At 41.8% G+C, this 10,413-nt stretch overlaps 2 long non-coding RNA genes across 2 annotated transcripts; one reads left to right on the top strand and one right to left on the bottom strand.

The window, feature by feature from the left end:
* Positions 1-6,911: 6,911 nt before the first annotated feature.
* LOC123090618 (uncharacterized) lies at positions 6,912-10,115 on the bottom strand. Its single transcript, XR_006442501.1, has 2 exons — positions 9,962-10,115; positions 6,912-7,273 (listed from the first exon to the last, which is right to left on the bottom strand). It is a non-coding gene; the product is annotated as an uncharacterized lncRNA (long non-coding RNA).
* LOC123090617 (uncharacterized) lies at positions 9,080-10,413 on the top strand. The gene is made up of 2 exons (XR_006442500.1): positions 9,080-9,504; positions 9,987-10,413. It is a non-coding gene; the product is annotated as an uncharacterized lncRNA (long non-coding RNA).

Genomic DNA, 10,413 nt, shown 5'->3' with positions numbered 1-10,413 from the left:
TTGTGATTCACCGCCCCCTTTTAATCGCACAACTGGGAAAAAGATAACTGAGATATGGTTAACCGTCAGCCATCACCCAATCGATGTGTATGTGTGTGTGGTCACTCATGGTAGCACGACCTTTTCTTTTCGCGTGTCCACTCCTCCCCCATCAACCTCATTAGAGCGATTCCTCCATTTATCTGAAGTAGTAGCAAAATAAATTAAGGCGAGGGAGGCATAAAGGAGCCAGTGCTAACCGCTACTGAAAATGCTCTTGTCCGTCCCAAGATTTTTTAGTGGTCATACATGTCGTTTGGTGGTTGCTTGGATGTATCGGTTAGCTGCTAAAATGATGACATTTCCTCCCTTGTTTGTTTTATGACTTCCGAGTGATGATGCGGTGCCCCTCAGCTATCACCTCGGAAAATTTGGAGATAGATAGTTATCAACACCAAATACAATCAATCATAAGAAAAATGTAACCTTTTCTCTTCAAGTTTTCCTTCTTTCAATGGAAAATACTACAAGATCACCCAATTAAGAGCATTCCTTTCAGTCCTTTCTGGTCTTCCTTTCAGGCGGAGTGGTTAGCACACTGAAAGGATCGATATGGTTGACTAGAGGGGGGGGGGGGTGAATAGGCAACTAACAATTTTTTAAGCTTTTCTTTAACAATATAAACCTTGCAACAAAATAGGTTGTCTAGATATGCAACTATGTGGACAACCTATATGATAAAATGACAACTAGCACACAAGCAAGCAATAGATGCAACACAAGTAAGCTTGCAAAAGTAAAGGCACGAAATAACCAAGAGTGGAGCCGGTGGAGACGAGGATGTGTTACCGAAGTTCCATCCTTTTAAGGGGAAGTACATCTCCGTTAGAGCGGTGTGGAGGCACGATGCTCCCCAAAAAGCCACCAGGGCCACCGTAATCTCCTCACGCCCTCACACAATGCGAGATGCCGTGATTCCACTATTGGTTCCCTTGAAGGCGGCGACCGAACCTTTACAAACAAGGTTGGGGCTATCTCCACAACACTTGGAGGCTTCCAACAACACCACGAAGCTTCACCACAATGGAGTATGGCTTCGAGGTGACCTCAACCATCTAGGGTGCTCAAACACCCAAGAATAACAAGATCCGCTAGGGATTAGTGGGGGGAATCAAATTTCTCTTGGTGGAAGTGTAGATCGGGGCCTTCTCAACCAATCCCGAGCAAATCAACAAGTTTGATTGGCTAGGGAGAGAGATCGGGTGAAAATGGAGCTTGGAGCAACAATGGAGCTTTTGGGGGAAGAGGTAAGTCAACTTTGGGGAAGAAGACACCTTTATATAGTGGGGGAAACAATCCAACCGTTACCCTCCCCCCCCCCAAACAGCCACGCATAGAGCGGTACTACCGCTTGGGCAGGGCGGTACTACCGCTGATAAGCGGTACTACCGCTCCCTCCCAGCGGTACTGCCACGCTGACGAGGGATGCAGGGTCCTGGCCCCAGAGCGGTACTACCGCGGGAGCAATGGCGGTACTACCGCCATTACTGCCGCTACTAGTACCGGTAAACCCGACACGAAAAACAGCGGTCTCGAGTCGAGGCGGTAGTAGCCCGGAACCACTGCGGTACTACGGGCGAAGACCACAAGCGGTACTACCGCTCGGGGAGCGGTACTACCTCTTGACGTGCTTCGGCGGTACTACCGCTGGGACATGACAGGGCAGGCACATATAGGAAAGATAGCTCCAATGAAACGGAAAGAAACGTCGGGTGTGATAAGGATGTGTACGTGTTGATTCCACCCTAGCCTTACCAAAGCGGATCCCCTCTTGATAGTACGGTGACTCCTACGAAACTAGTCCACCAACAGAGAAACGAAGGAGGTACACCGTCTTGAATAAAGCATCGAGGGGAGGTAATCGTCTCGTGCCAAAGGATGAATCTCTGAAAGAACTCAACGCACACGATTAGTCCGCAAAAGCATTGTCATCAATCACCAAAACATTTTGGGGATAAATATGCCCTTACACACACCTGATGTCATATTGGTTGGCTTCCATTTTCATACCAATAGCTAGTATAATGCATCAACAAATAGCACTAATAAGTGTGCGTATTTTTTCTTCAGACAAACAGGAGGCCACCAGGCGGCCTCCCCGCTCAATTACTCAGAATGAAATAGGACACAGAACAGTCACATCATCTAAGCGAAGAGTACGAAACTAAAATGAAAGGTTCTTTTTACTACAACGAAATTAAACAAGCCATTTCCACCTCACGAATGAGGGCTAGAAGTTTACTTTCATGCTGCTTTCTAATTTTCCTTTCATGCAGAGCGGTTAGCAGGTGTCGTATTGGCTAACTTTCATTTTCATACCAATAGCCATACGCATCAACAAATATGAATCAATAAGTGAGTGTATTTTATCTCCAACTTCATTCGCCGAAGTGGAAATGTTGTCGACTAAATTAAATATATTAGCATGTCAATATCATCAAATGAGCACACGGTATTACCACACAATACTTGGATGCATGCCGTCATTTTCCCGGTTGCCTTTCAGGCTCCTCTAGGTGTCACGGTTGTGAGAGACCACAAGGTCCATGCACATTTGTCCTGATGCTTGTGATTCGCCGCCCCCTTTAATCGTACAACTGGCAAAAAGATAACCGAGATATGGTTAATCGTCAGCCATCACCCTATCACCATGTACATGTGTGTCCACAATCACTCATGGTAGCAAGACTTTTTCTTCTCGCGTGTCCACTTCTCTCCCGTCAACCTCATAGCGCGATTCCTCCACTCATCTGGAGTGGTAGCGAGATAAATTAAAAGGCCGGGGAGGCATAAAGGAGCCAGTGCTAACTGCTACTAAAAAGGCTCTTGTCCCTCTCAAGATTTTTCAGTGGTCATACCTGTGGTTTGGTGGTTGGTTGGATGCATGGGTTAGCTACCAAAGCTTGGTTATTCTAGCTTAGTGTGCAACTGGCTTTGTTGATTCGGCCATATGTAGATAGAAAAGAGAAGGTGGAGAGAAGTTGGCCTCAGTTAAGTATGCAAAATCTTTAGAGGCAGCCTGTTTGTAAGCAAATGACGTTTTAGACAAGGACAGCCCTCTTAAAATACATCTTTGGCCAGCAAAAAAAAAAGTTATAGAAATGTTTTCCATGGAACATCCAATTATACATTTTTTACACTAATCCAAACTTTTACATGCTAGTATTAGCTAAAGTTAGAAAAGTTAGGCTGCATGGAAAATGAGACGATTAATTACACCATTCGACCAGACAAGCCAGGCGAAACCTAAGCAGCGCAGTTGCAGGTGAATGGCGTTTCACAAAGCGAAAATTCACCTAACATTTGGTGCCAGTGGCTTCTCTCAACAAGCGTCACATCTAAACCTAATGCAATTAGAAGGGCCCATTTTCTATTTCAGTCGATCGAAAGGTGAATGTATGGGTGAAATGAAAGGACAGAGACAGGAACATCGTTTGACGATGGATAAAGGTTGATGTGAGGAATTTTCGCTCCACAAAAAGCAAGAGATATCTTTTGTTCCTACTAGCTACTAGTTCCTACTTGAACTTGATCGAGCCTTTGGTTTAGTGCTGCACAAATGGCATACTAGCTACTAGCTTCTACTACACCACCACATGGAACCAGTTAACCTAATTTATTCCTCCCTGAGAGCCGATTAAGTGACCAAGGGACAGACAATACCCAGCAAAGATGGCAAAGATTTGTTCTCCTGGCTGTATGCTACGCTAACCACTAGCCTTTTTGGATCTACTGATCGAGCTAGTAGCTAGCGTTGGTGCATGCACATGCATGGGGGGCTATGGAAAGCTAGGGATTATCAGAAAGTTTTACTCCCTCCGTTCCTAAATATAAGTCTTTAAAGAGATTTCACTATGGACCACATTCGAAGCAAAATGAATGAATCTACACACAAAATGCATCTATATACATCTATATGTGGTCTATAGTGAAATACCTACAAAGACTTATATTTAGAAACGGAGGGAGTATATATCAACCATGCGCTCAATGTGGGGGAAGCAGATCAGGCTGCTTTTTGTGATTGTGAGAGCGCTGTCATGGACAAACACCACAGCACTCATCCTACCCAGCTTTAATTTTCCATGGCTGAGTGAGATGCACATACATGGGACGGTGGGCTAGCTGTAGCTAGTAGCAGTTGTTAACAATAATACTTTAGAGTTAAGATAACTAGGATCTGGATCTCTTGATTAGAACACCCATCAAGCAGAATAGTGGTTACTAACCGTGATTATCTTGATCCATTAACAGGATAGCCCCTGGCTCCACCTTAGCATCTCCAGCAGTGAGAAGATCGTCGGGAGGAAGGGCATCAGCAGGCGATGTAGCAGACACGAAGGATGCCGCCGGCACGGACCTGGAGGTGGCCGGCGGTGGAGGTGGTCTTCTGATCCCCTTAAGCACCCTTTCAGGATCGGCTGTTAGGAGTAACCGGGTGCTAACCCGTACGTGTGTTACACCCCAAGGGGTACGACCTCCTCATTTTGTAAGTGGTGCGAAGGGGACAGGGACCAAAACCAAAAGTTGGGTCAATGCCCCCGATCAGGGCATGTACTGGGGATGCAAATCCTCCCCTTCTTTGTCTCAGTTTGTTATAACCGTAGATCAATTCCAACATTCTCCCCCTTGATCATATGGTTAATAAACATCATAAGCCCACACTCGATAGAAATAACACACCAAAATAAAGTGTTGCAATGACCAATGAGATGCCACTGAACCTCTTTACCTATAGTACATCACTCTATCTCGAAATGGAAAACATAATACTTTTGGGAGTTGGTTTATAAGATGGTCCTAATTTCCAGGATCAAAAAGCTTTCCTAACCCATGCCGGCAACATAATCATGAGTATGGGTGGTGAGCCTCTTTGGTAAACGGATCCGTAATACATACAAATCATTTTTATATGCTTAACATCATTAGCTTGATCTTGGATTCTATCTTTCACAACATGATACATATTGTCAATGGTTTTGGCAACACCATTTGACTTGTTGTTACTCGCATAGAAAACTGCGTGTTCATAATGCAGTAGGTGGTTTTTATAAATGTTGTCTACCACCTTAATTTCGGGAATAGAACTTCTTTGACATACAACCCGCCCAATAGCCTCTTAACGTGCCACATCGTAAATTGCATTATTTCTAATGCCATCAATGTCATTATGGAGCTTTTCCACGATATAGCTCCATATGCGAGAGTGAGGATGTAACATAACGTGGAAACTTTAATATCCACACACCTCGCAGAAACAATGTCTGAATAACCAAGGATATTGAGGTTATCAGACTTGTTAGTAGTGAGCATGTAAACTTTTATTGCCTTGCATATCTACAAGACTTTTCACGGCTTCTCCGGTTGTCCATTTCTGGACTTGTATATTTGCCAATTATCCCGGTCATAAATAGGGCAAGTTGATATTTGAATACTTGCATTGCTTCTGACAACTGAAGCATAAGGAACTAACATTACCTGATCAGTTCATAATGGTTCCTTGGACACTAAACTGTCCACCTTTATTGCCCTTGAATTTAGTAGCAGGTGAGATAGAGTACGTACTACCATGTAATATTTTCTTCCGTACTCTATCAATGATGTCATCATAATAAAACTTATACTCCTTTTGAACCTATATCTTGGCGAAACTCAATAGAAGCAAAGTATGAGGCATCACCAAGATCCTTCATGTTACAAATAGAAGATAGAAATTACTTGGCTCGCCAAAATATTCTATCTCCACAAGGTAGTGACCTTACTCCCCCTCGTCTTATGGTATGAGTGTCCCAACACTTGTATTATCTCATAATTGTATTTCTTTAGATAACATGCCTTATGTCAACTTCACCCATGACATAACCGTACAGTTGAGTCATACATACATTATCAACTAAGTCAACACAAGAGCATGTCATAGTAATAACACAAATGTCACAACAACTCACTGAGGAATTCTATGGAGTTCCATACATCATTAGGGCTCATAATCTTCATCCTATATGGCAACAAGCCACTAAGATGATCATTCACACACATTATCTATCGTAGGGAAATTGTTGAGTCTCAACAATAAGTATTGCATTAGAGAAAAATAAATTCCCCTCAATTTACCTGATGCATATGAACAAAGATCTAATGAAGTTATCCTTAAGATTAATGTTCATACGCTCCAGGTTCCCTGATGATCACTTTATTTAGAAGATGGAAAATATATCCAAAATATTAATAACAATCATCTCAGCTCTAAACCACAACACCGTTGGGCTGAAGATGGAAAAGAACTTAATGAACCGTGACAAATGATTATAAACAACGTTAGTCAGAAATATAACCACAAGCCACATAATACTGACAAACATGCCACTTGAGTGAGTGTCCCATATGATTATAAACGACGTTGGTCAGATATATAATCAACATGTTACATCATGACGGTCATTAGACTAGCAAGCTTGCCACTTTAGCATTCATGTGTGCTTCATAATGCTCATAAGGGACTAAGTACACATTAACATAATAAAGGAGTTATTTTTCATTCATTCTTCTAAATAAGACTTGTTGCATCTTAATTAGACAACCAACATTATAATGTGCTTTTCATACATTCTCTCCAACCAAGACTTCTCGTTGGTTCCATCTTAATTAGAGAATTGAGATACATATTTTGCTTAGTTGTACATGATATGGTCTAAGTAGGAGAAGTGAACGTCACATCTCATATTAAATGAGACTTCCATTCTCCCCCTCGAAATGTGGTCTAAAACCACAATTTTGATGAGGTCTCATTAGTTACACTTCTTTTACATCTTCAATTGTAACATAGCATATAATCTTTACAAAAGATTTATTTAGTGAAAACATAACTCATCTCACCAAGGTGGGACTAACATTACATAATTGGAGTTGACTTAATAACATACAAAATCACCTCATCTGTTTGAGAGTTAAGGTTCTCCAATAACTAGGAGCATGAACAAAATATCATCAATAAGATGGAAAAATTAAGTCATCTCCAAAAGCTAGTGGAATAAATCCAATAGTTTTGACTTTAGTCTCCTTTGCATTAGTAATGTGCATGATGGCACATGCGTCTTGAGATCTCTCCCAATGTCTGCCTTATCATCATGATTAACATCCTTCAACCTTAGTGGCAGAAAAACATTGGGAGATTCCTTACATGAGACAATGATCTCCACTCTCCATGTGGGAAAGTTCTTTGCATAAGGTTCGTCTATGTCAAACATTTGTTTGACATCATTATTATTGTTGGAAAAAAAAGGAGACAACTGTATGATCATCATAACAGAGAATCAAGCATAAACTAACCAAGCAATAAGATGAACAAAGAGCATGCTTAATTTTTATTCTAATCTATATCACCGTTGGGTAGATAATGAGAAAGAACCTTACTTACTCGTAAATGACACATGAGAAACACAATCAATGTTGGCCAAAATATCATCATATGCAATTAGAACATTTGCTCATTAAATCTCTAATCAAAACTTCTCGTTGGTTCCATTTTGACCAGAGAGATATAAAATCTTGTAATGACCAGCAAGAACTACGACTAAATTAATTGCCATCATTAACATAAAGCAATGTCATAATATAATCATGTGTGCCATGAGGCACACTGATGCCTTTTGACACTAAATCTCACAATGATAATATGAATATTGAACATAAGTGTCAAAATTATCATTAGAATTCTCAATGACATACAATGAAAATGACATTGGAATTAACATATAAACATAAATGTCACTCTCACCGAGTAAACACTAAAGAGGACATTCAGAGTGAAAATACCATTAATATTATCGCCAGGATATCATAACATTTTCCAAAAAAAAATTGGACATAAATTTTTCGCAAGGATTCACAAAATAACAACATTTGGCAAATAAGAGTTGTCAAACATATGACAACATGTACTTTTGAAAACAAATTTTTTGTTTAGGGGATTGATCATAACCCAATAAACATTATTTGAGTCTTTATGCATATTTCAATGGTGTATATCATAATAAAATGACATGAAATGCACCAAGCAAAAAACTTTATTTTGCCCAATAGACATAATGCCCCAACATTATTATGACACATAGTGCGGTGCGGAAAACCGAACCACGCGTCCATCATCATTTTCCTTGAGGTGGCCCGAGCCCATTAGAAATTACCACATCTTTAAGAAAAAGTCATAAGTATGGCATCAACATTAAATTCACACTCAAATAAGTTTGCATATAAAATATTTGAAACATTACGAAATGAAACATTATAGATTGTGATCATGACAAATGTCATTTCATAACATTAATATTTAAACTTTAAAATGATAAAAATAAAATACCACCACTAAAAATGCCATATATGGCATTTACATTATACCACATTAATATTTTCCAAATAAAATTTCTCATTGGTCCATTTTATTCAGAAAATTCAAACATTATCTTTAGCATAATTTAGGCAATCAAGACGTATTAACAGTGCATAAAAAATTATTACTAATATTAACAACATGATTCAAAAGCACCAAAAATACCAATTGCCTAAAAGACATAATTTGGCTGATAGGAACCCACGGCAGCCCTTTAAAGAAAAAACAATATCATTATTAATACTGCCTGTTAGACATTTTTGGGCATATTGTTTCTTAATAAAACAGTGCATAAACCATCAAAAGAAAACTTGAAACAACCCTTTTTTTTAGTCCACTTGAAACACATCAAATGCACTGAAAATAAACAAAACGACTCGATACTTATTTTCGGCCTAAAACCAACGGCAACCCATAAAAGGAACGATCCAGCAGCTAAATTCGTTAACATAAGAAAACTTTATACTGGGCCAACACAACCTGGGTCGTAGCCTACAGCCAGATTAGGCCCGCTAAGCCACCCGCAGCCCGACTGCAGCGGAGCATCAACGTCAGCCGTCGATCCCATCTAACGGTTGTAAGTTGCTCCCTTCGGAACAAAACTGACTTGCGCTGGCAAACCCTAGCGCATTCTTCTCTCCTCCCCCGCTTTCTCCGCTCGCGACCGACCAGAAACGCCACTGGCGGCGGCACAAAGCAAGGCGCGAGAGCCCGGTGTCCATGGCGGTTCGGCGGCTCCGCTCGCCGGAGCAGCGTGCAACGGAGGGATCCCGCGCGCTGCTCCGTCGAGCGTGGCCACCCGTGCAGCTACACGACATTTATTGCGGGATGCCGGAGGAGAGAGCAGTGGTGCCAGGTCGGCCATAAGTGCCCGCCGGCGGTGACGCGAGGCACTCGGCGTCATCCATTAGGCGTCGTAAACCTGCGGCTCGTCCGCCGCTGCGAATGGCGATGGCACGCCTTCAACGATGCTGCTGCAGCATGAGGTACTGACGTTGACGCGCATGGCGTGGTGGCCATGCTCGTAGGCGTCCATGATGTGTGTGCGGCACGGCAACATCTTCAATCTGGAGCGGGTAAGCACCCCCAGCCCAAACACGTTGAGGATTTATTCTTTGCTTCTAGTGCTCGGGATTTGGGGAAAAACTGCTTTTTTTTTCTCGGGATCTTTTCTTAAAAAAAAATTGAATCCTTTTCTGAACCGAGGCCACAATCAGTGCTAATATATTAGGCGAAAATTTAATTTCGGCTATTTCATAATTAGCAAACATTAGTCAGGGCAATTAGCACTTAACCCAGATGTCATCATCATTATTCTGTAAGCGGAAGCGATTTATGCATGAACATTACTCAAATTCGTAAGGAATTAGACCATGATTAGTAAATAACATAAACCGAGTCTAATTGGAGTTCTTAAACAGAGATCAAACTGGCTCAAGATACCAATGTTAACAATAATACTTTAGAGTTAAGATAACTAGGATCTGGATCTCTTGATTAGAACACCCATCAAGCAGAATAGTGGTTACTAACCGTGATTATCTTGATCCATTAACAGGATAGCCCCTGGCTCCACCTTAGCATCTCCAGCAGTGAGAAGATCGTCGGGAGGAAGGGCATCAGCAGGCGATGTAGCAGACACGAAGGATGCCGCCGGCACGGACCTGGAGGTGGCCGGCGGTGGAGGTGGTCTTCTGATCCCCTTAAGCACCCTTTCAAGATCGGCTGTTAGGAGTAACTGGGTGCTAACCCGTACGTGTGTTTCGTACGTGTGTTTCACCCCAAGGGGTACGACCTCCTCATTTTGTAAGTGGTGCGAAGGGGACAGGGACCAAAACCAAAAGTTGGGTCAATGCCCCCGATCAGGGCATGTACTGGGGATGCAAATCCTCCCCTTATTTGTCTCAGTTTGTTATAACCGTAGATCAATTCCAACAGCAGTGACCAGTATTGCTCTCCACAATAGCAAAAATGCCTCAGTGCCA

The sequence above is a fragment of the Triticum aestivum genome, chromosome 4B, assembly GCF_018294505.1.
Source record: "Triticum aestivum cultivar Chinese Spring chromosome 4B, IWGSC CS RefSeq v2.1, whole genome shotgun sequence".
NCBI classification, from domain to species: domain Eukaryota; kingdom Viridiplantae; phylum Streptophyta; class Magnoliopsida; order Poales; family Poaceae; genus Triticum; species Triticum aestivum.
This window is presented reverse-complemented; position numbering and strand designations above follow the sequence as displayed.